Here is a 24157-nt window from a genome sequence, read left to right as displayed (position 1 = left end):
GGAGGGGCTGCCGCCCTCTGTGGAGCTTGGCTTAGGTGTTTGGTCCGGGAAGCTGTGTAAGTTCGAGATACTGCTGCTGCCCAAAGACCTGAGGTCACAGGTCAGTTTCCAGAACCTGAAAGGGCAGACAGTGGAAGATCTGCCTGTCATCAGCTTACTGGTGAGGCTCCGAGGTACTTTCAGACTTGCCCAGTCCTGGTGAAGTCAACTTTAGGGGAGACACGAAGAGAAGCTGGCCGAAAAGCTGGCTGAACGGATTGAGGAGAGATGCGAACACATGGATGAGAGATGTTCTGCTACAATGGAGAATACTGGCGTGGAGACAGCTGTAGAGGATACCAGGCTCCAAAGACATTCATGAGACATATGGAACCTCGCTGATACTGGCAGAAACATACGGAGTGCCAACGTGGACTTGAGGAAGTTCCTCAATTCTCTTCTCCAAGAACGGGTCCAAGGTCCCTGACGTCTGCAAGAGAAGAGATGGCAGAGATGATCAAAACGCTCCTGTTCTTGGAAGAGGTCATGGGAATCCACACTTCCCAAGGGGCCTTCCCAAGCCATTCAGACCAGAATTCACCAAGCCCAGGTAAGCCTTTTCCCAGGTTTGGGCCTAGCTAGCAAGCACTTGCCTTCCCTCCCCTCCACACAGGCATCCAATTTGAAGGATCAGTAGCTGAGCTGCAATGAAGCCATTACGAGTAAAACAAGCCCCTCCTAGAATCAGAGTTCCTCCAGCTTCACACTCTGTGAACAACAGTGAACTCCTTAAAGGTCCAATAAACTTGGCTGAAATAGATAGGAATTGAATACTTAGCTCACACCTAGAAACGATGGCCTTCCGCTAGATTCAGCAAATGTTGTGCTTATGTCTTCCCTGGGGTGAAGGGAGTGTGGTAAGAGAGGGGAATCTGACTGAACTTGAATCTGTATTAGGCCTCAATTTTTCAAGACAGTATAGGTAAATAGTACAAGTCAGAAAGAGAACTGTACTGTAAAAGTCGCCAATGATATAAAAGACACAGCTTATGTGGATCGTCTTTCACTTGAGTCAAGCCCCCGTGGGCACTATATCATGCGGGTGCAGACTTGGTTGCGTTAAATGGCTTTACCCAACATGATCGGATGATTAAGCGTTCTCATCACTGATAGAAGAACACCTGGTTCTCCATAGACTAGCATAATTGCAGCAGGGTTCTCCTAGCTAGAATGCCTCTAGGTGCTTTTGGATTCAAACCTAAATGTATATATTTGGTTTCTTTCCTCTTGTATTTTCCTAGAGAGGGATGTTACGCCTTGAAATGCCAATATTGGCCAGTAGGTGTCATTGGGAGTAAAGGGCACCAATGCACAAGTGTATCCAAGTTTGGGGGTTATTTCAAGTTTCCAATAGTTATTTCATGGTTCCTGTTGGTTTCGGAGGCTTCAACCGTAAAGAGCCGACATGAACCCTTTAACAGTTTGGACTGCCAATTTGCATTCTATCTGTCTAGGTTTTCCGTCGAGCTGACAAAATGTTACCAAAATTGACATGTCTGGCTTCTAGGTCGATTGAGTGTGTTTCAAAAATAACTTCATTTTCGTATAACTCCCAAAACATGTAAATGAATTCTTTTAAACTTCTTAAAGACTGCAAATGAGATATCAACACAATGTCAAAACAGGTGTATTCGGACCATCCCTCCCACCACGGCTGTATAGAAACAAAGAGCTAAGCAAATATCACATTTCTGTGAAATGTATCTGGATAGTGTTGATTCATCGATGCCCAGTTGGCAGAGAAGTGCAACCTGCACTCACTCGCTCCCATGAACAGAGCAATGGAAACATCCACTCACCCAGCCCTTGGCACAGGACACTTGCCGAAGAGAGGTCTGTTACTTCCAAAGACAGGATGAGGCCTCAGGACACCTGGAAGCAGGAGAAGGCAAAGCAGGAAATGGAATCCAGTGAGGGTCTGACCCCTGGTGATGGAGCAACAAGGGTGAACCTCTGTTTAACTTGGACGCACACTCTCAAGCGGACAGGAGACATGGGATAGAAGGTGATGTGCTGAGATTTACAAGAGTGCACAGCAGATGCTTGGCTGACAGAACTCAAAGAAACCAGCGCAAAATATCCCCACAGTTGATTCGGAGTCCAAGATCCCAGCTGCCACATTTGAGGTAGCAGAGGCAACGTTCTGTGAGGGATAGGGCTACGAATGATGGCACACGCTGAGTCTCAGGGATCTGGAGTGCATTGTGGGATGTGGTGGGTCGAATCAAGAGAGCAAACCAAAATGTGTACCAATGATAAAGCATCAAAACTGGTCACGTGGTTGAGATTACCAATATGTCCCATGGCCACACCCAGTGCATCTGCAGGACCAGGGACCAATTGGGCATTTTGCCAATAGAGCACGTGTGGGGCTGAATCAGAGATATCGTTCATCTGGTCTGAGGGATCCAGGGGGCCTTGGTTTTGAAATCAGAATGAAAAGCCTTAGGATCTGCTACATTCATAACCTGGGCTGGGATTATGGTTTGGTTTGAGGCACAGGATGCGCAACAGCTGTGTGGTTGCCTTCGTGCACCCGTGCCACAAGGATGAGAGGACAAGGAAGAGTGGTCCAAGTCCACAGCGTTAGAAGAGGAAGCATTACCTACAGCATTATCTCCCTAAAGCGGATGCTACATTTTGGATGGCACCAGCACGGTACGGCACCGAGGACACCAAGGTAGGTCTGCGGGATCATTCCAGCAGGCCCTGATATGTGACATCCATAGATATGCTTCCACTGGTGTTTCTGTAGACAGAGAAGCTCTGAGAAGAACTGCTTTCATTGGGACATTCCCGTGGAACTACAAAGCACAAGCGCACTCTCAGTTTGCTGTTTTGGAAACACTCCAAAATGACATAGAGCAGAATGCAGAGCTGAGAACCTTTAAAAGCTTCATTTCCACAAGAGGAAGTGTCCTGCGCACTTTCAGAATTGTGAGATAAGCATTATCAAAATGAAGTTATGCAAATCGAAATAGTATTGGTTTTTCATCAAAACTAATGCAACAACAGCAATTGGAGATATACCAGACAACACACACAGGAACACGATATGGCATCAATGTCTAGGAGAAATTGTCCGCACAGAAATCCCATGGAATTGCGTAGAGCCAAAAGTCTAAAATTTTCACTTAACAAAGCCCTAGAAGTCCACATTACATACCTGATATTACCTGAGCAGTAGAGGTGAAGAAGTACAGTAAAAGAAACAGGAAGTACCATTTTCAGTTCCAAAGATATTGAAGGCCCAAAAGATAAGCTTTCAAACAACTAGACTGCAAAACGCTATCCAGACCATGTGTTGAAAATGGAGGTCAGGAAATCACTGAAAAACAACAGTGTCTCAGAATCACATAAGGCAGAATACCGGAAAAGGGGAAGAGAAAGTCTAAAGACGAGCCAAAAAATATCAGGAAACTCAATGGATGTGATAATATCAGGGCTAAAATTTAGTCGTAAGCAGACTAGATAATGCAGAGGGACGCGTGAATGACTGTGAAGACATGGGATCAGAAAAACCTCGGTCAGAAGCAGACATAGGAAAGCAAGTGCAAAGCAATGTAAACATTGCTGTTGAACCCTGGGTTAAGACAGGGCATGAAAGACTAGAATTCATAAGGGTCCCAGATGGAAAAGCAAGAGATAAGGAAACAAAAAATGTCTGAAAATTTATCTGTAGAAAAATCAGACTGAAACTTCCTGAAAGCCAAGAAAGAATCATGTATGCGAATTCAGGAATTACACAGCATCCAAAGGAGGTGGAATCCCAATAGGCCTACCAGCAGCTGTATGATTCAAATCAACAAAGCTCATGAATATCACAGTGATTTAAAATGCACCTGGAGGAAACAACATAGTCACAAGGGAACCTCAAGAGGGGATTCAGCTGATATCTCGGCAGCAATATTGCAGGAGAGGGAGGAGTGCCAGGACACAGACCATATCCTGAATGGCCAAATGCTGCCACCTAGGGGAGCCTATGCCACATGACCGCCAGTCCTAATAACGGCAGAGCTAGAAAATTCCACAAACCGGCAAATCTTAAAAGAATTCAGCAGTTCAAAACTTATCCTACAAGAATGGTTGAGAAATCTACCCTGAATAGAAAAGCAGCAAGATGAAATGGAAAGAAGAAACCATTATTGGAAATGCAAGAAGAGCATGAGTGGCAAAGAAGAAACAAGAAGAAGGCAAGGAGGACATCAAAACCCTAAAGATGGGAGAGGGAAGCAGGAAATCATAGGTGATTGGAAGCACTCTCTTAAGTGAATCAGCTTATTTGACTCTCTGTTTCAAGCTTAAGGAGAGATGCATGGCCTGTCGTGTTTGCAATACAAGCGAGAAGCAGACCAACAAAGAATCAAACCAACAAACAAACACCAAAATGGTACGGTTGGCTGATATTTACCAAGGGAACCATGATTATTCAAAAGAAAATACTTAAGGTGATGTCAAGGATCATTCAGCATGCATCGACCCATTATCGCGGCTTGCATGTACTCAGCACACTTGTATTCGGAGGCGTGCATTCATATTCGTAAATTTTGATTCATAAGAACATATCGTGACCTAACCCTAATGCCGATTTGGAATCAAATGGATTCCTAGTCCGTGATGTAGACTTGTATGTCTTCCAACAGGATGAAGGAATGCCATATTCTAGGCTACGTAGAGAAGAATTGTAAGAAGCCTATAACAAAGGCAAGTAGCTCTGCCAAAGTGTACTAAGAGCAAAAGAGACTGACAGCAAAGTGCACATTGGGGTTGGTTTCATTTCTTGGAATTTCAGCCCCCATGAAACCAATGGATCCATGTCCTGAGAGTGCGGGTGTTTCAGCAGAAATCAGGCGACGCATATGTATTCCGGGTGTACGGATATTATAGGAACATAAGTCTCCTTTAGTGGGTCTCTGTGTACTGTGAACTGTTAGAAAGTTTAAAGACGTGTGAAACCATCAACTGAAAAGGGACACACTTCCCTCCATTGGTACTGTGCATAGAGATCTGAACAAAAGGAAAGAGGGAAGAAGAAAGGCCCATGGGACGCTAGTGGGTAGAATCACATTTACCTTAGGAACTTCTCGTCGGATGCAGCCCCTCCCCCAACACTGACAAGATGCAGCAGCCATTGGGGATGGCAGTTAGCGGTTGGATTCCAGGTGGAATGTTGGTGTGTACCGCGAGGCTTGTTGTGGCTGTTGGATCCTAGGTAACCGGGCAGAGTTCTGTGGGTGGATCAGTGTGATGGAGGGGCTGCCGCCCTCTGTGGAGCTTGGCTTAGGTGTTTGGTCCGGGAAGCTGTGGAAGTTCGAGATACTGCTGCTGCCCAAAGACCTGAGGTCACAGGTCAGTTTCCAGAACCTGAAAGGGCAGACAGTGGAAGATCTGCCTGTCATCAGCTTACTGGTGAGGCTCCGAGGTACTTTCAGACTTGCCCAGTCCTGGTGAAGTCAACTTTAGGGGAGACACGAAGAGAAGCTGGCCGAAAAGCTGGCTGAATGGATTGAGGAGAGATGCGAACACATGGATGAGAGATGTTCTGCTACAATGGAGAATACTGGCGTGGAGACAGCTGTAGAGGATACCAGGCTCCAAAGACATTCATGAGACATATGGAACCTCGCTGATACTGGCAGAAACATACGGAGTGCCAACGTGGACTTGAGGAAGTTCCTCAATTCTCTTCTCCAAGAACGGGTCCAAGGTCCCTGACGTCTGCAAGAGAAGAGATGGCAGAGATGATCAAAACGCTCCTGTTCTTGGAAGAGGTCATGGGAATCCACACTTCCCAAGGGGCCTTCCCAAGCCATTCAGACCAGAATTCACCAAGCCCAGGTAAGCCTTTTCCCAGGTTTGGGCCTAGCTAGCAAGCACTTGCCTTCCCTCCCCTCCACACAGGCATCCAATTTGAAGGATCAGTAGCTGAGCTGCAATGAAGCCATTACGAGTAAAACAAGCCCCTCCTAGAATCAGAGTTCCTCCAGCTTCACACTCTGTGAACAACAGTGAACTCCTTAAAGGTCCAATAAACTTGGCTGAAATAGATAGGAATTGAATACTTAGCTCACACCTAGAAACGATGGCCTTCCGCTAGATTCAGCAAATGTTGTGCTTATGTCTTCCCTGGGGTGAAGGGAGTGTGGTAAGAGAGGGGAATCTGTATTAGGCCTCAATTTTTCAAGACAGTATAGGTAAATAGTACAAGTCAGAAAGAGAACTGTACTGTAAAAGTCGCCAATGATATAAAAGACACAGCTTATGTGGATCGTCTTTCACTTGAGTCAAGCCCCCGTGGGCACTATATCATGCGGGTGCAGACTTGGTTGCGTTAAATGGCTTTACCCAACATGATCGGATGATTAAGCGTTCTCATCACTGATAGAAGAACACCTGGTTCTCCATAGACTAGCATAACTGCAGCAGGGTTCTCCTAGCTAGAATGCCTCTAGGTGCTTTTGGATTCAAACCTAAATGTATATATTTGGTTTCTTTCCTCTTGTATTTTCCTAGAGAGGGATGTTACCCCTTGAAATGCCAATATTGGCCAGTAGGTGTCATTGGGAGTAAAGGGCACCAATGCACAAGTGTATCCAAGTTTGGGGGTTATTTCAAGTTTCCAATAGTTATTTCATGGTTCCTGTTGGTTTCGGAGGCTTCAACCGTAAAGAGCCGACATGAACCCTTTAACAGTTTGGACTGCCAATTTGCATTCTATCTGTCTAGGTTTTCCGTCGAGCTGACAAAATGTTACCAAAATTGACAAGTCTGGCTTCTAGGTCGATTGAGTGTGTTTCAAAAAATAACTTCATTTTCGTATAACTCCCAAAACATGTAAATGAATTCTTTTAAACTTCTTAAAGACTGCAAATGAGATATCAACACAATGTCAAAACAGGTGTATTCGGACCATCCCTCCCACCACGGCTGTATAGAAACAAAGAGCTAAGCAAATATCACATTTCTGTGAAATGTATCTGGATAGTGTTGATTCATCGATGCCCAGTTGGCAGAGAAGAAGTGCAACCTGCACTCACTCGCTCCCATGAACAGAGCAATGGAAACATCCACTCACCCAGCCCTTGGCACAGGACACTTGCCGAAGAGAGGTCTGTTACTTCCAAAGACAGGATGAGGCCTCAGGACACCTGGAAGCAGGAGAAGGCAAAGCAGGAAATGGAATCCAGTGAGGGTCTGACCCCTGGTGATGGAGCAACAAGGGTGAACCTCTGTTTAACTTGGACGCACACTCTCAAGCGGACAGGAGACATGGGATAGAAGGTGATGTGCTGAGATTTACAAGAGTGCACAGCAGATGCTTGGCTGACAGAACTCAAAGAAACCAGCGCAAAATATCCCCACAGTTGATTCGGAGTCCAAGATCCCAGCTGCCACATTTGAGGTAGCAGAGGCAACGTTCTGTGAGGGATAGGGCTACGAATGATGGCACACGCTGAGTCTCAGGGATCTGGAGTGCATTGTGGGATGTGGTGGGTCGAATCAAGAGAGCAAACCAAAATGTGTACCAATGATAAAGCATCAAAACTGGTCACGTGGTTGAGATTACCAATATGTCCCATGGCCACACCCAGTGCATCTGCAGGACCAGGGACCAATTGGGCATTTTGCCAATAGAGCACTTGTGGGGCTGAATCAGAGATATCGTTCATCTGCTCTGAGGGATCCAGGGGGCCTTGGTTTTGAAATCAGAATGAAAAGCCTTAGGATCTGCTACATTCATAACCTGGGCTGGGATTATGGTTTGGTTTGAGGCACAGGATGCGCAACAGCTGTGTGGTTGCCTTCGTGCACCCGTGCCACAAGGATGAGAGGACAAGGAAGAGTGGTCCAAGTCCACAGCGTTAGAAGAGGAAGCATTACCTACAGCATTATCTCCCTAAAGCGGATGCTACATTTTGGATGGCACCAGCACGGTACGGCACCGAGGACACCAAGGTAGGTCTGCGGGATCATTCCAGCAGGCCCTGATATGTGACATCCATAGATATGCTTCCACTGGTGTTTCTGTAGACAGAGAAGCTCTGAGAAGAACTGCTTTCATTGGCACATTCCCGTGGAACTACAAAGCACAAGCGCACTCTCAGTTTGCTGTTTTGGAAACACTCCAAAATGACATAGAGCAGAATGCAGAGCTGAGAACCTTTAAAAGCTTCATTTCCACAAGAGGAAGTGTCCTGCGCACTTTCAGAATTGTGAGATAAGCATTATCAAAATGAAGTTATGCAAATCGAAATAGTATTGGTTTTTCATCAAAACTAATGCAACAACAGCAATTGGAGATATACCAGACAACACACACAGGAACACGATATGGCATCAATGTCTAGGAGAAATTGTCCGCACAGAAATCCCATGGAATTGCGTAGAGCCAAAAGTCTAAAATTTTCACTTAACAAAGCCCTAGAAGTCCACATTACATACCTGATATTACCTGAGCAGTAGAGGTGAAGAAGTACAGTAAAAGAAACAGGAAGTACCATTTTCAGTTCCAAAGATATTGAAGGCCCAAAAGATAAGCTTTCAAACAACTAGACTGCAAAACGCTATCCAGACCATGTGTTGAAAATGGAGGTCAGGAAATCACTGAAAAACAACAGTGTCTCAGAATCACATAAGGCAGAATACCGGAAAAGGGGAAGAGAAAGTCTAAAGACGAGCCAAAAAATATCAGGAAACTCAATGGATGTGATAATATCAGGGCTAAAATTTAGTCGTAAGCAGACTAGATAATGCAGAGGGACGCGTGAATGACTGTGAAGACATGGGATCAGAAAAACCTCGGTCAGAAGCAGACATAGGAAAGCAAGTGCAAAGCAATGTAAACATTGCTGTTGAACCCTGGGTTAAGACAGGGCATGAAAGACTAGAATTCATAAGGGTCCCAGATGGAAAAGCAAGAGATAAGGAAACAAAAAATGTCTGAAAATTTATCTGTAGAAAAATCAGACTGAAACTTCCTGAAAGCCAAGAAAGAATCATGTATGCGAATTCAGGAATTACACAGCATCCAAAGGAGGTGGAATCCCAATAGACCTACCAGCAGCTGTATGATTCAAATCAACAAAGCTCACGAATATCACAGTGATTTAAAATGCACCTGGAGGAAACAACATAGTCACAAGGGAACCTCAAGAGGGGATTCAGCTGATATCTCGGCAGCAATATTGCAGGAGAGGGAGGAGTGCCAGGACACAGACCATATCCTGAATGGCCAAATGCTGCCACCTAGGGGAGCCTATGCCACATGACCGCCAGTCCTAATAACGGCAGAGCTAGAAAATTCCACAAACTGGCAAATCTTAAAAGAATTCAGCAGTTCAAAACTTATCCTACAAGAATGGTTGAGAAATCTACCCTGAATAGAAAAGCAGCAAGATGAAATGGAAAGAAGAAACCATTATTGGAAATGCAAGAAGAGCATGAGTGGCAAAGAAGAAACAAGAAGAAGGCAAGGAGGACATCAAAACCCTAAAGATGGGAGAGGGAAGCAGGAAATCATAGGTGATTGGAAGCACTCTCTTAAGTGAATCAGCTTATTTGACTCTCTGTTTCAAGCTTAAGGAGAGATGCATGGCCTGTCGTGTTTGCAATACAAGCGAGAAGCAGACCAACAAAGAATCAAACCAACAAACAAACACCAAAATGGTACGGTTGGCTGATATTTACCAAGGGAACCATGATTATTCAAAAGAAAATACTTAAGGTGATGTCAAGGATCATTCAGCATGCATCGACCCATTATCACGGCTTGCATGTACTCAGCACACTTGTATTCGGAGGCGTGCATTCATATTCGTAAATTTTGATTCATAAGAACATATCGTGACCTAACCCTAATGCCGATTTGGAATCAAATGGATTCCTAGTCCGTGATGTAGACTTGTATGTCTTCCAACAGGATGAAGGAATGCCATATTCTAGGCTACGTAGAGAAGAATTGTAAGAAGCCTATAACAAAGGCAAGTAGCTCTGCCAAAGTGTACTAAGAGCAAAAGAGACTGACAGCAAAGTGCACATTGGGGTTGGTTTCATTTCTTGGAATTTCAGCCCCCATGAAACCAATGGATCCATGTCCTGAGAGTGCGGGTGTTTCAGCAGAAATCAGGCGACGCATATGTATTCCGGGTGTACGGATATTATAGGAACATAAGTCTCCTTTAGTGGGTCTCTGTGTACTGTGAACTGTTAGAAAGTTTAAAGACGTGTGAAACCATCAACTGAAAAGGGACACACTTCCCTCCATTGGTACTGTGCATAGAGATCTGAACAAAAGGAAAGAGGGAAGAAGAAAGGCCCATGGGACGCTAGTGGGTAGAATCACATTTACCTTAGGAACTTCTCGTCGGATGCAGCCCCTCCCCCAACACTGACAAGATGCAGCAGCCATTGGGGATGGCAGTTAGCGGTTGGATTCCAGGTGGAATGTTGGTGTGTACCGCGAGGCTTGTTGTGGCTGTTGGATCCTAGGTAACCGGGCAGAGTTCTGTGGGTGGATCAGTGTGATGGAGGGGCTGCCGCCCTCTGTGGAGCTTGGCTTAGGTGTTTGGTCCGGGAAGCTGTGTAAGTTCGAGATACTGCTGCTGCCCAAAGACCTGAGGTCACAGGTCAGTTTCCAGAACCTGAAAGGGCAGACAGTGGAAGATCTGCCTGTCATCAGCTTACTGGTGAGGCTCCGAGGTACTTTCAGACTTGCCCAGTCCTGGTGAAGTCAACTTTAGGGGAGACACGAAGAGAAGCTGGCCGAAAAGCTGGCTGAACGGATTGAGGAGAGATGCGAACACATGGATGAGAGATGTTCTGCTACAATGGAGAATACTGGCGTGGAGACAGCTGTAGAGGATACCAGGCTCCAAAGACATTCATGAGACATATGGAACCTCGCTGATACTGGCAGAAACATACGGAGTGCCAACGTGGACTTGAGGAAGTTCCTCAATTCTCTTCTCCAAGAACGGGTCCAAGGTCCCTGACGTCTGCAAGAGAAGAGATGGCAGAGATGATCAAAACGCTCCTGTTCTTGGAAGAGGTCATGGGAATCCACACTTCCCAAGGGGCCTTCCCAAGCCATTCAGACCAGAATTCACCAAGCCCAGGTAAGCCTTTTCCCAGGTTTGGGCCTAGCTAGCAAGCACTTGCCTTCCCTCCCCTCCACACAGGCATCCATTTTGAAGGATCAGTAGCTGAGCTGCAATGAAGCCATTACGAGTAAAACAAGCCCCTCCTAGAATCAGAGTTCCTCCAGCTTCACACTCTGTGAACAACAGTGAACTCCTTAAAGGTCCAATAAACTTGGCTGAAATAGATAGGAATTGAATACTTAGCTCACACCTAGAAACGATGGCCTTCCGCTAGATTCAGCAAATGTTGTGCTTATGTCTTCCCTGGGGTGAAGGGAGTGTGGTAAGAGAGGGGAATCTGACTGAACTTGAATCTGTATTAGGCCTCAATTTTTCAAGACAGTATAGGTAAATAGTACAAGTCAGAAAGAGAACTGTACTGTAAAAGTCGCCAATGATATAAAAGACACAGCTTATGTGGATCGTCTTTCACTTGAGTCAAGCCCCCGTGGGCACTATATCATGCGGGTGCAGACTTGGTTGCGTTAAATGGCTTTACCCAACATGATCGGATGATTAAGCGTTCTCATCACTGATAGAAGAACACCTGGTTCTCCATAGACTAGCATAATTGCAGCAGGGTTCTCCTAGCTAGAATGCCTCTAGGTGCTTTTGGATTCAAACCTAAATGTATATATTTGGTTTCTTTCCTCTTGTATTTTCCTAGAGAGGGATGTTACCCCTTGAAATGCCAATATTGGCCAGTAGGTGTCATTGGGAGTAAAGGGCACCAATGCACAAGTGTATCCAAGTTTGGGGGTTATTTCAAGTTTCCAATAGTTATTTCATGGTTCCTGTTGGTTCCGGAGGCTTCAACCGTAAAGAGCCGACATGAACCCTTTAACAGTTTGGACTGCCAATTTGCATTCTATCTGTCTAGGTTTTCCGTCGAGCTGACAAAATGTTACCAAAATTGACATGTCTGGCTTCTAGGTCGATTGAGTGTGTTTCAAAAATAACTTCATTTTCGTATAACTCCCAAAACATGTAAATGAATTCTTTTAAACTTCTTAAAGACTGCAAATGAGATATCAACACAATGTCAAAACAGGTGTATTCGGACCATCCCTCCCACCACGGCTGTATAGAAACAAAGAGCTAAGCAAATATCACATTTCTGTGAAATGTATCTGGATAGTGTTGATTCATCGATGCCCAGTTGGCAGAGAAGAAGTGCAACCTGCACTCACTCGCTCCCATGAACAGAGCAATGGAAACATCCACTCACCCAGCCCTTGGCACAGGACACTTGCCGAAGAGAGGTCTGTTACTTCCAAAGACAGGATGAGGCCTCAGGACACCTGGAAGCAGGAGAAGGCAAAGCAGGAAATGGAATCCAGTGAGGGTCTGACCCCTGGTGATGGAGCAACAAGGGTGAAACTCTGTTTAACTTGGACGCACACTCTCAAGCGGACAGGAGACATGGGATAGAAGGTGATGTGCTGAGATTTACAAGAGTGCACAGCAGATGCTTGGCTGACAGAACTCAAAGAAACCAGCGCAAAATATCCCCACAGTTGATTCGGAGTCCAAGATCCCAGCTGCCACATTTGAGGTAGCAGAGGCAACGTTCTGTGAGGGATAGGGCTACGAATGATGGCACACGCTGAGTCTCAGGGATCTGGAGTGCATTGTGGGATGTGGTGGGTCGAATCAAGAGAGCAAACCAAAATGTGTACCAATGATAAAGCATCAAAACTGGTCACGTGGTTGAGATTACCAATATGTCCCATGGCCACACCCAGTGCATCTGCAGGACCAGGGACCAATTGGGCATTTTGCCAATAGAGCACGTGTGGGGCTGAATCAGAGATATCGTTCATCTGGTCTGAGGGATCCAGGGGGCCTTGGTTTTGAAATCAGAATGAAAAGCCTTAGGATCTGCTACATTCATAACCTGGGCTGGGATTATGGTTTGGTTTGAGGCACAGGATGCGCAACAGCTGTGTGGTTGCCTTCGTGCACCCGTGCCACAAGGATGAGAGGACAAGGAAGAGTGGTCCAAGTCCACAGCGTTAGAAGAGGAAGCATTACCTACAGCATTATCTCCCTAAAGCGGATGCTACATTTTGGATGGCACCAGCACGGTACGGCACCGAGGACACCAAGGTAGGTCTGCGGGATCATTCCAGCAGGCCCTGATATGTGACATCCATAGATATGCTTCCACTGGTGTTTCTGTAGACAGAGAAGCTCTGAGAAGAACTGCTTTCATTGGGACATTCCCGTGGAACTACAAAGCACAAGCGCACTCTCAGTTTGCTGTTTTGGAAACACTCCAAAATGACATAGAGCAGAATGCAGAGCTGAGAACCTTTAAAAGCTTCATTTCCACAAGAGGAAGTGTCCTGCGCACTTTCAGAATTGTGAGATAAGCATTATCAAAATGAAGTTATGCAAATCGAATTAGTATTGTTTTTTCATCAAAACTAATGCAACAACAGCAATTGGAGATATACCAGACAACACACACAGGAACACGATATGGCATCAATGTCTAGGAGAAATTGTCCGCACAGAAATCCCATGGAATTGCGTAGAGCCAAAAGTCTAAAATTTTCACTTAACAAAGCCCTAGAAGTCCACATTACATACCTGATATTACCTGAGCAGTAGAGGTGAAGAAGTACAGTAAAAGAAACAGGAAGTACCATTTTCAGTTCCAAAGATATTGAAGGCCCAAAAGATAAGCTTTCAAACAACTAGACTGCAAAACGCTATCCAGACCATGTGTTGAAAATGGAGGTCAGGAAATCACTGAAAAACAACAGTGTCTCAGAATCACATAAGGCAGAATACCGGAAAAGGGGAAGAGAAAGTCTAAAGACGAGCCAAAAAATATCAGGAAACTCAATGGATGTGATAATATCAGGGCTAAAATTTAGTCGTAAGCAGACTAGATAATGCAGAGGGACGCGTGAATGACTGTGAAGACATGGGATCAGAAAAACCTCGGTCAGAAGCAGACATAGGAAAGCAAGTGCAAAGCAATGTAAACATTGCTGTTGAACCCTGGGTTAAGACAGGGCATGAAAGACTAGAATTCATAAGGGTCCCAGATGGAAAAGCAAGAGATAAGGAAACAAAAAATGTCTGAAAATTTATCTGTAGAAAAATCAGACTGAAACTTCCTGAAAGCCAAGAAAGAATCATGTATGCGAATTCAGGAATTACACAGCATCCAAAGGAGGTGGAATCCCAATAGGCCTACCAGCAGCTGTATGATTCAAATCAACAAAGCTCACGAATATCACAGTGATTTAAAATGCACCTGGAGGAAACAACATAGTCACAAGGGAACCTCAAGAGGGGATTCAGCTGATATCTCGGCAGCAATATTGCAGGAGAGGGAGGAGTGCCAGGACACAGACCATATCCTGAATGGCCAAATGCTGCCACCTAGGGGAGCCTATGCCACATGACCGCCAGTCCTAATAACGGCAGAGCTAGAAAATTCCACAAACCGGCAAATCTTAAAAGAATTCAGCAGTTCAAAACTTATCCTACAAGAATGGTTGAGAAATCTACCCTGAATAGAAAAGCAGCAAGATGAAATGGAAAGAAGAAACCATTATTGGAAATGCAAGAAGAGCATGAGTGGCAAAGAAGAAACAAGAAGAAGGCAAGGAGGACATCAAAACCCTAAAGATGGGAGAGGGAAGCAGGAAATCATAGGTGATTGGAAGCACTCTCTTAAGTGAATCAGCTTATTTGACTCTCTGTTTCAAGCTTAAGGAGAGATGCATGGCCTGTCGTGTTTGCAATACAAGCGAGAAGCAGACCAACAAAGAATCAAACCAACAAACAAACACCAAAATGGTACGGTTGGCTGATATTTACCAAGGGAACCATGATTATTCAAAAGAAAATACTTAAGGTGATGTCAAGGATCATTCAGCATGCATCGACCCATTATCGCGGCTTGCATGTACTCAGCACACTTGTATTCGGAGGCGTGCATTCATATTCGTAAATTTTGATTCATAAGAACATATCGTGACCTAACCCTAATGCCGATTTGGAATCAAATGGATTCCTAGTCCGTGATGTAGACTTGTATGTCTTCCAACAGGATGAAGGAATGCCATATTCTAGGCTACGTAGAGAAGAATTGTAAGAAGCCTATAACAAAGGCAAGTAGCTCTGCCAAAGTGTACTAAGAGCAAAAGAGACTGACAGCAAAGTGCACATTGGGGTTGGTTTCATTTCTTGGAATTTCAGCCCCCATGAAACCAATGGATCCATGTCCTGAGAGTGCGGGTGTTTCAGCAGAAATCAGGCGACGCATATGTATTCCGGGTGTACGGATATTATAGGAACATAAGTCTCCTTTAGTGGGTCTCTGTGTACTGTGAACTGTTAGAAAGTTTAAAGACGTGTGAAACCATCAACTGAAAAGGGACACACTTCCCTCCATTGGTACTGTGCATAGAGATCTGAACAAAAGGAAAGAGGGAAGAAGAAAGGCCCATGGGACGCTAGTGGGTAGAATCACATTTACCTTAGGAACTTCTCGTCGGATGCAGCCCCTCCCCCAACACTGACAAGATGCAGCAGCCATTGGGGATGGCAGTTAGCGGTTGGATTCCAGGTGGAATGTTGGTGTGTACCGCGAGGCTTGTTGTGGCTGTTGGATCCTAGGTAACCGGGCAGAGTTCTGTGGGTGGATCAGTGTGATGGAGGGGCTGCCGCCCTCTGTGGAGCTTGGCTTAGGTGTTTGGTCCGGGAAGCTGTGTAAGTTCGAGATACTGCTGCTGCCCAAAGACCTGAGGTCACAGGTCAGTTTCCAGAACCTGAAAGGGCAGACAGTGGAAGATCTGCCTGTCATCAGCTTACTGGTGAGGCTCCGAGGTACTTTCAGACTTGCCCAGTCCTGGTGAAGTCAACTTTAGGGGAGACACGAAGAGAAGCTGGCCGAAAAGCTGGCTGAACGGATTGAGGAGAGATGCGAACACATGGATGAGAGATGTTCTGCTACAATGGAGAATACTGGCGTGGAGACAGCTGTAGAGGATACCAGGCTCCAAAGACATTCATGAGACATATGGAACCTCGCTGATACTGGCAGAAACATACGGAGTGCCAACGTGGACTTGAGGAAGTTCCTCAATTCTCTTCTCCAAGAACGGGTCCAAGGTCCCTGACGTCTGCAAGAGAAGAGATGGCAGAGATGATCAAAACGCTCCTGTTCTTGGAAGAGGTCATGGGAATCCACACTTCCCAAGGGGCCTTCCCAAGCCATTCAGACCAGAATTCACCAAGCCCAGGTAAGCCTTTTCCCAGGTTTGGGCCTAGCTAGCAAGCACTTGCCTTCCCTCCCCTCCACACAGGCATCCAATTTGAAGGATCAGTAGCTGAGCTGCAATGAAGCCATTACGAGTAAAACAAGCCCCTCCTAGAATCAGAGTTCCTCCAGCTTCACACTCTGTGAACAACAGTGAACTCCTTAAAGGTCCAATAAACTTGGCTGAAATAGATAGGAATTGAATACTTAGCTCACACCTAGAAACGATGGCCTTCCGCTAGATTCAGCAAATGTTGTGCTTATGTCTTCCCTGGGGTGAAGGGAGTGTGGTAAGAGAGGGGAATCTGTATTAGGCCTCAATTTTTCAAGACAGTATAGGTAAATAGTACAAGTCAGAAAGAGAACTGTACTGTAAAAGTCGCCAATGATATAAAAGACACAGCTTATGTGGATCGTCTTTCACTTGAGTCAAGCCCCCGTGGGCACTATATCATGCGGGTGCAGACTTGGTTGCGTTAAATGGCTTTACCCAACATGATCGGATGATTAAGCGTTCTCATCACTGATAGAAGAACACCTGGTTCTCCATAGACTAGCATAATTGCAGCAGGGTTCTCCTAGCTAGAATGCCTCTAGGTGCTTTTGGATTCAAACCTAAATGTATATATTTGGTTTCTTTCCTCTTGTATTTTCCTAGAGAGGGATGTTACCCCTTGAAATGCCAATATTGGCCAGTAGGTGTCATTGGGAGTAAAGGGCACCAATGCACAAGTGTATCCAAGTTTGGGGGTTATTTCAAGTTTCCAATAGTTATTTCATGGTTCCTGTTGGTTTCGGAGGCTTCAACCGTAAAGAGCCGACATGAACCCTTTAACAGTTTGGACTGCCAATTTGCATTCTATCTGTCTAGGTTTTCCGTCGAGCTGACAAAATGTTACCAAAATTGACAAGTCTGGCTTCTAGGTCGATTGAGTGTGTTTCAAAAAATAACTTCATTTTCGTATAACTCCCAAAACATGTAAATGAATTCTTTTAAACTTCTTAAAGACTGCAAATGAGATATCAACACAATGTCAAAACAGGTGTATTCGGACCATCCCTCCCACCACGGCTGTATAGAAACAAAGAGCTAAGCAAATATCACATTTCTGTGAAATGTATCTGGATAGTGTTGATTCATCGATGCCCAGTTGGCAGAGAAGAAGTGCAACCTGCACTCACTCGCTCCCATGAACAGAGCAATGGAAACATCCACTCACCCAGCCCTTGGCACAGGACACTTGCCGAAGAGAGGTCTGTTACTTCCAAAGACAGGATGAGGCCTCAGGACACCTGGAAGCAGGAGAAGGCAAAGCAGGAAATGGAATCCAGTGAGGGTCTGACCCCTGGTGATGGAGCAACAAGGGTGAAACTCTGTTTAACTTGGACGCACACTCTCAAGCGGACAGGAGACATGGGATAGAAGGTGATGTGCTGAGATTTACAAGAGTGCACAGCAGATGCTTGGCTGACAGAACTCAAAGAAACCAGCACAAAATATCCCCAAAGTTGATTCGGAGTCCAAGATCCCAGCTGCCACATTTGAGGTAGCAGAGGCAACGTTCTGTGAGGGATAGGGCTACGAATGATGGCACACGCTGAGTCTCAGGGATCTGGAGTGCATTGTGGGATGTGGTGGGTCGAATCAAGAGAGCAAACCAAAATGTGTACCAATGATAAAGCATCGAAATTGGTCACGCGGTTGAGATTACCAATATGTCCCATGGCCACACCCAGTGCATCTGCAGGACCAGGGACCAATTGGGCATTTTGCCAATAGAGCACGTGTGGGGCTGAATCAGAGATATCGTTCATCTGGTCTGAGGGATCCAGGGGGCCTTGGTTTTGAAATCAGAATGAAAAGCCTTAGGATCTGCTACATTCATAACCTGGGCTGGGATTATGGTTTGGTTTGAGGCACAGGATGCGCAACAGCTGTGTGGTTGCCTTCGTGCACCCGTGCCACAAGGATGAGAGGACAAGGAAGAGTGGTCCAAGTCCACAGCGTTAGAAGAGGAAGCATTACCTACAGCATTATCTCCCTAAAGCGGATGCTACATTTTGGATGGCACCAGCACGGTACGGCACCGAGGACACCAAGGTAGGTCTGCGGGATCATTCCAGCAGGCCCTGATATGTGACATCCATAGATATGCTTCCACTGGTGTTTCTGTAGACAGAGAAGCTCTGAGAAGAACTGCTTTCATTGGCACATTCCCGTGGAACTACAAAGCACAAGCGCACTCTCAGTTTGCTGTTTTGGAAACACTCCAAAATGACATAGAGCAGAATGCAGAGCTGAGAACCTTTAAAAGCTTCATTTCCACAAGAGGAAGTGTCCTGCGCACTTTCAGAATTGTGAGATAAGCATTATCAAAATGAAGTTATGCAAATCGAAATAGTATTGGTTTTTCATCAAAACTAATGCAACAACAGCAATTGGAGATATACCAGACAACACACACAGGAACACGATATGGCATCAATGTCTAGGAGAAATTGTCCGCACAGAAATCCCATGGAATTGCGTAGAGCCAAAAGTCTAAAATTTTCACTTAACAAAGCCCTAGAAGTCCACATTACATACCTGATATTACCTGAGCAGTAGAGGTGAAGAAGTACAGTAAAAGAAACAGGAAGTACCATTTTCAGTTCCAAAGATATTGAAGGCCCAAAAGATAAGCTTTCAAACAACTAGACTGCAAAACGCTATCCAGACCATGTGTTGAAAATGGAGGTCAGGAAATCACTGAAAAACAACAGTGTCTCAGAATCACATAAGGCAGAATACCGGAAAAGGGGAAGAGAAAGTCTAAAGACGAGCCAAAAAATATCAGGAAACTCAATGGATGTGATAATATCAGGGCTAAAATTTAGTCGTAAGCAGACTAGATAATGCAGAGGGACGCGTGAATGACTGTGAAGACATGGGATCAGAAAAACCTCGGTCAGAAGCAGACATAGGAAAGCAAGTGCAAAGCAATGTAAACATTGCTGTTGAACCCTGGGTTAAGACAGGGCATGAAAGACTAGAATTCATAAGGGTCCCAGATGGAAAAGCAAGAGATAAGGAAACAAAAAATGTCTGAAAATTTATCTGTAGAAAAATCAGACTGAAACTTCCTGAAAGCCAAGAAAGAATCATGTATGCGAATTCAGGAATTACACAGCATCCAAAGGAGGTGGAATCCCAATAGACCTACCAGCAGCTGTATGATTCAAATCAACAAAGCTCACGAATATCACAGTGATTTAAAATGCACCTGGAGGAAACAACATAGTCACAAGGGAACCTCAAGAGGGGATTCAGCTGATATCTCGGCAGCAATATTGCAGGAGAGGGAGGAGTGCCAGGACACAGACCATATCCTGAATGGCCAAATGCTGCCACCTAGGGGAGCCTATGCCACATGACCGCCAGTCCTAATAACGGCAGAGCTAGAAAATTCCACAAACCGGCAAATCTTAAAAGAATTCAGCAGTTCAAAACTTATCCTACAAGAATGGTTGAGAAATCTACCCTGAATAGAAAAGCAGCAAGATGAAATGGAAAGAAGAAACCATTATTGGAAATGCAAGAAGAGCATGAGTGGCAAAGAAGAAACAAGAAGAAGGCAAGGAGGACATCAAAACCCTAAAGATGGGAGAGGGAAGCAGGAAATCATAGGTGATTGGAAGCACTCTCTTAAGTGAATCAGCTTATTTGACTCTCTGTTTCAAGCTTAAGGAGAGATGCATGGCCTGTCGTGTTTGCAATACAAGCGAGAAGCAGACCAACAAAGAATCAAACCAACAAACAAACACCAAAATGGTACGGTTGGCTGATATTTACCAAGGGAACCATGATTATTCAAAAGAAAATACTTAAGGTGATGTCAAGGATCATTCAGCATGCATCGACCCATTATCGCGGCTTGCATGTACTCAGCACACTTGTATTCGGAGGCGTGCATTCATATTCGTAAATTTTGATTCATAAGAACATATCGTGACCTAACCCTAATGCCGATTTGGAATCAAATGGATTCCTAGTCCGTGATGTAGACTTGTATGTCTTCCAACAGGATGAAGGAATGCCATATTCTAGGCTACGTAGAGAAGAATTGTAAGAAGCCTATAACAAAGGCAAGTAGCTCTGCCAAAGTGTACTAAGAGCAAAAGAGACTGACAGCAAAGTGCACATTGGGGTTGGTTTCATTTCTTGGAATTTCAGCCCCCATGAAACCAATGGATCCATGTCCTGAGAGTGCGGGTGTTTCAGCAGAAATCAGGCGACGCATATGTATTCCGGGTGTACGGATATTATAGGAACATAAGTCTCCTTTAGTGGGTCTCTGTGTACTGTGAACTGTTAGAAAGTTTAAAGACGTGTGAAACCATCAACTGAAAAGGGACACACTTCCCTCCATTGGTACTGTGCATAGAGATCTGAACAAAAGGAAAGAGGGAAGAAGAAAGGCCCATGGGACGCTAGTGGGTAGAATCACATTTACCTTAGGAACTTCTCGTCGGATGCAGCCCCTCCCCCAACACTGACAAGATGCAGCAGCCATTGGGGATGGCAGTTAGCGGTTGGATTCCAGGTGGAATGTTGGTGTGTACCGCGAGGCTTGTTGTGGCTGTTGGATCCTAGGTAACCGGGCAGAGTTCTGTGGGTGGATCAGTGTGATGGAGGGGCTGCCGCCCTCTGTGGAGCTTGGCTTAGGTGTTTGGTCCGGGAAGCTGTGTAAGTTCGAGATACTGCTGCTGCCCAAAGACCTGAGGTCACAGGTCAGTTTCCAGAACCTGAAAGGGCAGACAGTGGAAGATCTGCCTGTCATCAGCTTACTGGTGAGGCTCCGAGGTACTTTCAGACTTGCCCAGTCCTGGTGAAGTCAACTTTAGGGGAGACACGAAGAGAAGCTGGCCGAAAAGCTGGCTGAACGGATTGAGGAGAGATGCGAACACATGGATGAGAGATGTTCTGCTACAATGGAGAATACTGGCGTGGAGACAGCTGTAGAGGATACCAGGCTCCAAAGACATTCATGAGACATATGGAACCTCGCTGATACTGGCAGAAACATACGGAGTGCCAACGTGGACTTGAGGAAGTTCCTCAATTCTCTTCTCCAAGAACGGGTCCAAGGTCCCTGACGTCTGCAAGAGAAGAGATGGCAGAGATGATCAAAACGCTCCTGTTCTTGGAAGAGGTCATGGGAATCCACACTTCCCAAGGGGCCTTCCCAAGCCATTCAGACCAGAATTCACCAAGCCCAGGTAAGCCTTTTCCCAGGTTTGGGCCTAGCTAGCAAGCACTTGCCTTCCCTCCCCTCCACACAGGCATCCAATTTGAAGGATCAGTAGCTGAGCTGCAATGAAGCCATTACGAGTAAAACAAGCCCCTCCTAGAATCAGAGTTCCTCCAGCTTCACACTCTGTGAACAACAGTGAACTCCTTAAAGGTCCAATAAACTTGGCTGAAATAGATAGGAATTGAATACTTAGCTCACACCTAGAAACGATGGCCTTCCGCTAGATTCAGCAAATGTTGTGCTTATGTCTTCCCTGGGGTGAAGGGAGTGTGGTAAGAGAGGGGAATCTGTATTAGGCCTCAATTTTTCAAGACAGTATAGGTAAATAGTACAAGTCAGAAAGAGAACTGTACTGTAAAAGTCGCCAATGATATAAAAGACACAGCTTATGTGGATCGTCTTTCACTTGAGTCAAGCCCCCGTGGGCACTATATCATGCGGGAGCAGACTTGGTTGCGTTAAATGGCTTTACCCAACATGATCGGATGATTAAGCGTTCTCATCACTGATAGAAGAACACCTGGTTCTCCATAGACTAGCATAACTGCAGCAGGGTTCTCCTAGCTAGAATGCCTCTAGGTGCTTTTGGATTCAAACCTAAATGTATATATTTGGTTTCTTTCCTCTTGTATTTTCCTAGAGAGGGATGTTACCCCTTGAAATGCCAATATTGGCCAGTAGGTGTCATTGGGAGTAAAGGGCACCAATGCACAAGTGTATCCAAGTTTGGGGGTTATTTCAAGTTTCCAATAGTTATTTCATGGTTCCTGTTGGTTTCGGAGGCTTCAACCGTAAAGAGCCGACATGAACCCTTTAACAGTTTGGACTGCCAATTTGCATTCTATCTGTCTAGGTTTTCCGTCGAGCTGACAAAATGTTACCAAAATTGACAAGTCTGGCTTCTAGGTCGATTGAGTGTGTTTCAAAAAATAACTTCATTTTCGCATAACTCCCAAAACATGTAAATGAATTCTTTTAAACTTCTTAAAGACTGCAAATGAGATATCAACACAATGTCAAAACAGGTGTATTCGGACCATCCCTCCCACCACGGCTGTATAGAAACAAAGAGCTAAGCAAATATCACATTTCTGTGAAATGTATCTGGATAGTGTTGATTCATCGATGCCCAGTTGGCAGAGAAGAAGTGCAACCTGCACTCACTCGCTCCCATGAACAGAGCAATGGAAACATCCACTCACCCAGCCCTTGGCACAGGACACTTGCCGAAGAGAGGTCTGTTACTTCCAAAGACAGGATGAGGCCTCAGGACACCTGGAAGCAGGAGAAGGCAAAGCAGGAAATGGAATCCAGTGAGGGTCTGACCCCTGGTGATGGAGCAACAAGGGTGAACCTCTGTTTAACTTGGACGCACACTCTCAAGCGGACAGCAGACATGGGATAGAAGGTGATGTGCTGAGATTTACAAGAGTGCACAGCAGATGCTTGGCTGACAGAACTCAAAGAAACCAGCGCAAAATATCCCCACAGTTGATTCGGAGTCCAAGATCCCAGCTGCCACATTTGAGGTAGCAGAGGCAACGTTCTGTGAGGGATAGGGCTACGAAAGATGGCACACGCTGAGTCTCAGGGATCTGGAGTGCATTGTGGGATGTGGTGGGTCGAATCAAGAGAGCAAACCAAAATGTGTACCAATGATAAAGCATCAAAACTGGTCACGTGGTTGAGATTACCAATATGTCCCATGGCCACAGCCAGTGCATCTGCAGGACCAGGGACCAATTGGGCATTTTGCCAATAGAGCCCGTGTGGGGCTGAATCAGAGATATCGTTCATCTGGTCTGAGGGATCCAGGGGGCCTTGGTTTTGAAATCAGAATGAAAAGACTTAGGATCTGCTACATTCATAACCTGGGCTGGGATTATGGTTTGGTTTGAGGCACAGGATGCGCAACAGCTGTGTGGTTGCCTTCGTGCACCCGTGCCACAAGGATGAGAGGACAAGGAAGAGTGGTCCAAGTCCACAGCGTTAGAAGAGGAAGCATTACCTACAGCATTATCTCCCTAAAGCGGATGCTACATTTTGGATGGCACCAGCACGGTACGGCACCGAGGACACCAAGGTAGGTCTGCGGGATCATTCCAGCAGGCCCTGATATTTGACATCCATAGATATGCTTCCACTGGTGTTTCTGTAGACAGAGAAGCTCTGAGAAGAACTGCTTTCATTGGCACATTCCCGTGGAACTACAAAGCACAAGCGCACTCTCAGTTTGCTGTTTTGGAAACACTCCAAAATGACATAGAGCAGAATGCAGAGCTGAGAACCTTTAAAAGCTTCATTTCCACAAGAGGAAGTGTCCTGCGCACTTTCAGAATTGTGAGATAAGCATTATCAAAATGAAGTTATGCAAATCGAAATAGTATTGGTTTTTCATCAAA

The 24157-nt window shown here is 45.4% G+C and overlaps 4 long non-coding RNA genes across 4 annotated transcripts; all 4 read right to left on the bottom strand.

Annotated features, from left to right (window-relative positions):
• Positions 1-263: 263 nt before the first annotated feature.
• On the bottom strand, positions 264-5215 carry LOC140694704 (uncharacterized). The gene is made up of 3 exons (XR_012070289.1): positions 5112-5215; positions 1839-1911; positions 264-469 (listed from the first exon to the last, which is right to left on the bottom strand). It is a non-coding gene; the product is annotated as an uncharacterized lncRNA (long non-coding RNA).
• A 336-nt stretch (positions 5216-5551) lies between these two features.
• Positions 5552-10491, bottom strand: LOC140694705 (uncharacterized). The gene is made up of 3 exons (XR_012070290.1): positions 10388-10491; positions 7115-7187; positions 5552-5757 (listed from the first exon to the last, which is right to left on the bottom strand). It is a non-coding gene; the product is annotated as an uncharacterized lncRNA (long non-coding RNA).
• A 336-nt stretch (positions 10492-10827) lies between these two features.
• On the bottom strand, positions 10828-15782 carry LOC140694706 (uncharacterized). Its single transcript, XR_012070291.1, has 3 exons — positions 15679-15782; positions 12406-12478; positions 10828-11033 (listed from the first exon to the last, which is right to left on the bottom strand). It is a non-coding gene; the product is annotated as an uncharacterized lncRNA (long non-coding RNA).
• Positions 15783-16118: 336 nt separating this feature from the next.
• Positions 16119-21058, bottom strand: LOC140694707 (uncharacterized). The gene is made up of 3 exons (XR_012070292.1): positions 20955-21058; positions 17682-17754; positions 16119-16324 (listed from the first exon to the last, which is right to left on the bottom strand). It is a non-coding gene; the product is annotated as an uncharacterized lncRNA (long non-coding RNA).
• Between the last annotated feature and the right edge of the window lie 3099 nt (positions 21059-24157).

This window comes from Vicugna pacos, unplaced genomic scaffold (genome assembly GCF_048564905.1).
Source record: "Vicugna pacos unplaced genomic scaffold, VicPac4 scaffold_102, whole genome shotgun sequence".
Lineage (NCBI taxonomy): Eukaryota > Metazoa > Chordata > Mammalia > Artiodactyla > Camelidae > Vicugna > Vicugna pacos.
The sequence above is the reverse complement of the archived record's forward strand: the minus strand, read 5'-3'. Positions and strand labels throughout refer to the sequence as shown.